Below are 6561 nucleotides of genomic sequence, written 5' to 3'. Positions count from 1 at the left end.
TTCAAAAGCTATTAAAATATAAGGATATTAAGTAAAGCAAATCTCTCTACAGATTAACAAAATTGGTAGAAATGATGAATACTTAATTTCCCTTGAAACAGGTTTTGATATGAGACCATCTGATTTATGCAACTAAACAAAGAGTCACAGACTTACATTTAAAAGTTTTAAATAAAGTGACTTATCCAGCTATTTCAGTTTAAAAACTTTAGTAACCAAACTGAGGTCACTCTTTTTTTTGCTGTTCACTGTTCACCATTTCAATTGGCTGCAGATAGACATCCCCTGTGTGCCAGTGTTGCACAACCAGCTGTCTATGGCCAGCTCTCCGGTGTATCAAAGTTTTTATTAGAAATAAAATTTACAGTGTGACACAGGAACACTTCAATGAATTCTTTTTGGAGCTTTGCTAAGCATCCGCATCCCAAATATGAAGACCACAGCTATGTGAGAAATGGGAAAATTGTGCTGATTCTTTAACTTAAGGCTTTGTAGTTATTAATATGTTTATGTTAAAATAAATATCTAATGTAAAACTGAGTGTTGTAGATTATATCATTTTTCATCATGAAAGAGAGCGACTGAATTTAATTGTATTTTCTAAAACTGTAAATTTATTTGACTTTTATAATTTCTTATTCAACATCCAAAAACATAAAACTTATTTTTTTTGTGTAGAGAGATAATAAAATCATATGTTCCTTTGTATGTCAAAAATGACTTTAGTTTATGACCAATACAATTTCTAATTATGAGAGATGTAAGTTAAAGTGATTTAAGCACACTATACCATTACAATTTCTATAGCATGACAACATTCTCAATAATAGCCCATTCATAATTATCTTTGAAATATTTGAATAATTTTATTTAGTTGTTTTCTCAGACAATGGAGCATGTGACCAATTTACTATTATGTGGCTAAACATCCATTTTGTATTAACTTCTTTAATGATGTGCACCCCACTTAAATGCAATATCTAGAACATAAAATAATGTTATTTATGTGCTATTAGGTGTCTACTTAGCATTTAAATTCTGTCTTCAAGTGAATTCAAAAATGAACAAATAAACAAACTTCATTTTATTTTGAACATTACATATACAGGTATGCATGTCTGTTCTTGGCTAATGGTACACGGATTAAATAGTGGTGTCACACCAAAGACAACGAATATGAAGTTCTCTTGTCTCTACTGATAGGAGAAGAAAGGGAAGATTGAGTGCTTTGTACCTCCAGGAATAGAAATTCCCTCCTGAGATGCTGTGAGAACTGGGCCTCAGTTAGCTTTGAGCAATTAGTCTCTAGTAAATTATAATCTTTTTCTTCCACCATTTTCTGCCATTCAGATTCCAGTTTTCTTATTCACATCTGAGAAAGAAAGAAGTCTCTTTGCTGAGACCTGTGACTTGCCCAGGAGTGAGCACAGAACAAAAGCCCCATTAGTCCCACCGCAGTCTATGGTGGAGTCCCTGGCCCTGTGCCGGGATGGGACACCCGTAGACTTCTAATGACTGTGGATCCAGACCCTAAAAATGGCATAGAAAGGAAACCCATGAAGTAGAGTCATGACTATGGATCTCTCAGAGCTTTTTGCTCTCAAACTTACTGTTCCTAGTGTGTCAAGTCGATCAAAGTGTACCTCAAACAGGATGATTATGGTTGTGAAAGAGCACATTTCTTGTGAACCACATCACCACATCGTCTTTGCTGGTAATGGGCCAAAATCTGCACCAAGAACTACAGCTCCCTGCATTTTTTTTTTATTTTTTATTTTTTGCTCAGAATTTCTCACCTGCCTAGGATTTGCTTTAGCCCGTTTAGCTGTAACAGCAATTTTTCACCATTTTCTAATTTGTTTTATTTCTGCTTATCTTTGTACGACCAAGTAATATAACCATCCTTCTTATACAGATGGTAGTAACAAGAGGTTATTTGGTGTAGAATGAAACATTTATGACCTCTGCTGCATGATGCATGGTAGAGGAGTACAGGGAGGTATGATGACAGGGGTGTCAGAAGAAGGGACTATGACATGCTTCCCATACAGTAAATTCTGGCATACAGAGAAGCTGTAGGCTACTAATGAAGGAGCATGGTGTGCAGTATGTCATACGTGCAGCTCTCTGACACACCGTGATGTCTCAGCCTTGGTCTGGTAAGTAGGGAAAAGGTGCAGCTTTGGCTGTGCCCTGCTATGAAATCTGGGGCAAGAGGCTTTGAAGGTAATTGCTGATGCTTTGGCCAGCTGCTTTTTCACAACAGAAACAGTAAAAATAAAAATGCTGAACTACAAACTTCAGCAAAGGAGTAAAGTTCAGCTGCTGCATATTCATAGCCCATCTCTGAGTAAGCCTTCTTCCATTGACACACACCCTTCCTGCATACCAAATGCTGGTGCATATTTATATAGTCACACACCATGCCCAATATTTCAGCACTCACAATTATTTACTATGCACAGGTATGCAGTCAAAATTCGGGTGGCATCTAATCTCCCATACTGTAAATTCATCCCCAGACCATATTATACTCCGAGCACCTGCAGAATCATAAAGTATTTCAAAACTGGGGATTTTATCTTCATTTATTCCTCAGCCTCTGTACTGCAGTTCTTGCAGCATTATGCAATACACAGCCAAATTTATCTCCAGGTACGTATTGGTTAAGCTTATATGCCTATAAGCACAAATAGCCTATCACAATGTTAATTCTAGTAAGAGGATATAGATAGGAAACACAACTCAAAAGATTCAAGGAGGTTTGTGTTTGATCTTGATTTTGTTTTAAACCAGGGCTTTCCAAAGAAAGAGACAGGTGAGTTACTGGGCCTCAGACAAGCCAATGCCAAGAGCACACTTGGCAGAATTTATGAAATGTCTCCCAAATTCATCTTTAGAGGAAAATGACCATTTAGCTGGAGTGAAACAGCCCACTCTGCTCACTACTATGATATATATATATTTCTTTTATCCTTTTCTGCGTTAAATATAGAAACTTGAATGGTTTTTCTCTTCATGAAGTGCATGATTTTTATACTTTATTTAAAGAAATCAAGAGGCATAAAAATAACTGTGAATGACTAGAAGTTATTCTCTTGTGCACTCCTGACACTTGAGTTCTCGTCACACATCACTCACAGTACTAGTCTAATTTTAAAAATCAAAGCTATGGTAAGAAGTATTCTTTGAAGGTTAACCTGAATGCAACGTCTGAATGCAAATCTAACAAAGTGCCATAGATAAGTATGGCTTTTTTCAGTGGTGGGATAAATTTGACATGCTTCCTTAGATTGAATTAAAAGTCCTAGGTAAATTCTAATTTGATTATTTGTTCCCACGATGGGAAATTTTTATGACATGTTTTGTGTCTGCAACAGAGGATCTTGTATTCGTTCTGTAACTGTAAATTTATTTTAAAGAGAAATTCAGGTTGTAAAAAAACTAGATATCTAGTGACAAAGAGGTAAAACAAATAATTGCAGATTGTAGATAAGACTGGGAAGGGCATAGGTGTACTGCAGAAAGGCACTTATTTCCATGTAGCGGGACGTGCATGTTTCTGATGAGAAAATTCAGTAATTATTTTTAGAGAAAATGCACAAAAGAAAAAAAAAAGGAAATGCTTTATAAGAAAATACGCAGATAAACAGGGAGAATGTAATCTCAACAGAATAATTTCTGGAAGAAATGCATGCAGCTAATGTTGCATACTCCATATGCTTCTTCCATTGAAGAAAATACACCAAAAATACGTGTGGAAGATACATAAGTACCCATATAAATTTGAAAATATCTTCTTTTAAGATTGAAATGATAATAAAGATAAATACCTTTGTACTTGCTGAAGTTCTGTGACAAATGCAAGACTGAAAAAAATATAATACAGTAATAAATAAATAGCTGTAATAAAAAATTACAGTTTTGAAATTGGAATATATAATTTCTTCTTAGCCACCAATCTAATAGTCTAAAAAACTCCTTGCTGTTAATTCTATCCAGACAACGGTTTAGGCCTTATCTTGTAAATGATCACAAAACGCTTGTATTATTTTTTATATATCAGATTTAGTCTAAAATTCCTTGAGATAAAATCCTGTTGTTTATTAAAAACATTGGCAAACCTGTTGCTGTGGTGCCATGGACAGATTCATAGGATTACATATCTTCTCTTTCATCTGTAATTGGAGTACTTACTTGCTGTGTATTTTAGCAGGGAAATAATCTTTTAATGCTATCTGTAAGGAATAAAATGTGTATGTTTAACACTTCATGACATATTTAGTACTGTTTTTCAGCTCTTATCATGTAGGAATTAGTTATCATTTTGGTGGTATTTTATTTCCATAGCTAGGCAGAATTCTTTATCTGTGAGTTAGCATTACTTTGTCAGGTAACAAATGACAGTATGTTTTAATAATTGTCATAATATTTAAGTCGTGTTTGTAGCACCTGGATCACATAAAATGTTTATTACAAATTTGTTTCAGTGCAAACAAGCAAAGTAGTTTATTTCACAAAAGCTGTGTCTAAAAGTGAACTTCGCTGAAGAAAAATAGATTACAGGCAAAGGCCATCTCTGAAGTGTTCATATAATGGTCCATTTACATAAAGATATCACTTACATGCTTTGCTCAAACAAACATCATCAGTCTTTTTTCCTACCCACATTTCTATAATTCCAAAGTTTTCCCTGTCCAGTGTCAGGTATTACAGCTGCTATTTTTGTTCTTTTAGAGACTGTTCAAAATGAAGACAGTTGGGTGAAAGATATCTACAAAAGCAAATATAAGCCAGACAGCTGCTATAAATGTGTATGGAAGAAAATGGAGCCCCTTTCATTTGCACCATGTAAGGACCTAGCATTTTGTCTCTTGGCAAGACATCAAAAAATTTCCTTCCTGTGACTCATATACAACCTGCAAGAGGAATGTCTCAGAAACACGTGCCTTCTTCCAAATATTCATGTCTCACTCTTATATAAATAAAATTTCCAATAAAAGAAAAGTTATGTCTTGGGGAGTAATACATATTCAAAATAAGTATATCTCTGGAAATTTCTTTAGAAAATCAAAACTAGCCAAAGAGCCACTCTACAATTTGTTGCAAGAATTAACCTTTTATTTAAGATTATGGATTTTGATCTACAGCCGTTACTTACATGAATAACTTTTTATGTAAGTGAGCACCACAACGGTATTTCACGGGGTTTCACTAAGTAAAAGCAGTTGGGTTGAACCCTAACTGTAAGAAACGTGTTCTTTTAAATTAAAATGTGTTTTTATAAGGGAAGAATAGCCAATAAATTCCAATTAAAGTCAATTCTTTTAAAAACTTGAATGTCTGCTGTAATAAAGACTTCAATGAAAGTGAAAAGTACCAAATACTTGAGGGTTCAAATGCTAGGTATATTTCCAGATAACTAGACAATCCATACCAATATCTGTCTGAGGCAGATTGTATTTTTCTAATCTTTCCAGAAGACTTCTCCAAAATGGGCAAGAGATTTGAATTCAGACTGTTCTGCCAGGCATCCAAACAGATTATACTGATCTTGGTTACGCAGATTTTCCTGACTCCAATAAAATATTTATTCTTGAAAAAAAAAAAAAAAAAAAAAAAGTTGTGCATTATATCAGGCTTCAGCCCTGGTTAGAGGTTTCATATAAGTTTGGACATTTAAAGGACAGGGTAATACTATTTACATGCCATCACCTAATAGTTCAATTTTTCCAAACTAATTGCTGAATGTTTCAGATTATCTTTTTTTCCAAGACAACTCATTTTTCCACTCTTTAGAACCTGTTAGTTGATTCTAATAAACTTTGGGTTAGATTAGTCCATGGTGTGTGACCTTGGACGAGAAGGAGCAGTACTTGCTAGAAGCTTGCTTCACCCCACAGTACGCAGAAAGTATCCTAGCTCACTAGAGTAGTCTGAAAGAGAAATCTCCTCTCTGCGGGTGATGACATTCAAAACTTCATCTATTTGTGCTGGGAAATCAGGATTTTTCTCCTTTACAAACACAGCAGTACGGCCCATGCTCCTGCAATTTTTCTTCCTGCAATTTTTTTCCCATATGCAGATGGTTCAGGTTGCAGATGGGTGCTGGAGAGTGAGGCTGAACAGGACAGCTGTTGCTTCATATCACTCTTGCTATGATCCTTCGTGTTTGTCATCTTTATGTCAATGTCTATTTGGTTTGTTTGGTTTGGGTTTTTTAAACATTTTGTTCAGTGGAAAAACAAGGAGGAAGGGAGGGCTGGCCAGCTGGCAAGTGAGACTGAGCTTGAGAGAGAGAGGAAAGAATCGGGGCAATCACACTCTACTGAATTTTAATAGTTGGTTGGAGATTTTATGGTTATATACTTAAGTAGTTAGCAATAAATCCAAGTAGGGTGATGTATGTAATGCCAAATTTAAGCTAACATTTTAGATTCATACTCTTTCTTTTCACCTTTTGAATTGTTTACTATTCTCAAAACACAGACCAAAGCAATCACTGAAACAATTACAAAGAACATGAAATCTGGGTTGGATGTGTGTTATGTTGCATGGTGG

At 35.1% G+C, this 6561-nt stretch overlaps 1 long non-coding RNA gene across 7 annotated transcripts in view; it reads right to left on the bottom strand.

The window, feature by feature from the left end:
* Window positions 1-409: 409 nt before the first annotated feature.
* Window positions 410-6561, bottom strand: part of LOC310903956 — a 34915-nt gene continuing 28763 nt past the window's right edge. For 3 of the 7 annotated variants that reach the window (XR_014587959.1, XR_014587962.1, XR_014587964.1), the window contains 2 exons: window positions 3834-3869; window positions 410-1530 (listed from right to left, as the gene is read on the bottom strand). This is a non-coding gene — a long non-coding RNA (uncharacterized lncRNA). Of the gene's footprint in view, window positions 1531-3833; window positions 3870-4197; window positions 4239-5437; window positions 5596-6561 lie in introns of all 7 variants that reach the window. The other 4 variants (XR_014587960.1, XR_014587961.1, XR_014587965.1 and 1 more) reach the window with 4 other exon arrangements.

This window comes from Anser anser (genome assembly GCF_964211835.1).
Source record: "Anser anser genome assembly, chromosome: 9".
NCBI classification, from domain to species: Eukaryota; Metazoa; Chordata; class Aves; order Anseriformes; family Anatidae; genus Anser; species Anser anser.
Note: the sequence above shows the minus strand (reverse complement) of the source record. Positions and strands in the feature narration are given on the sequence as shown.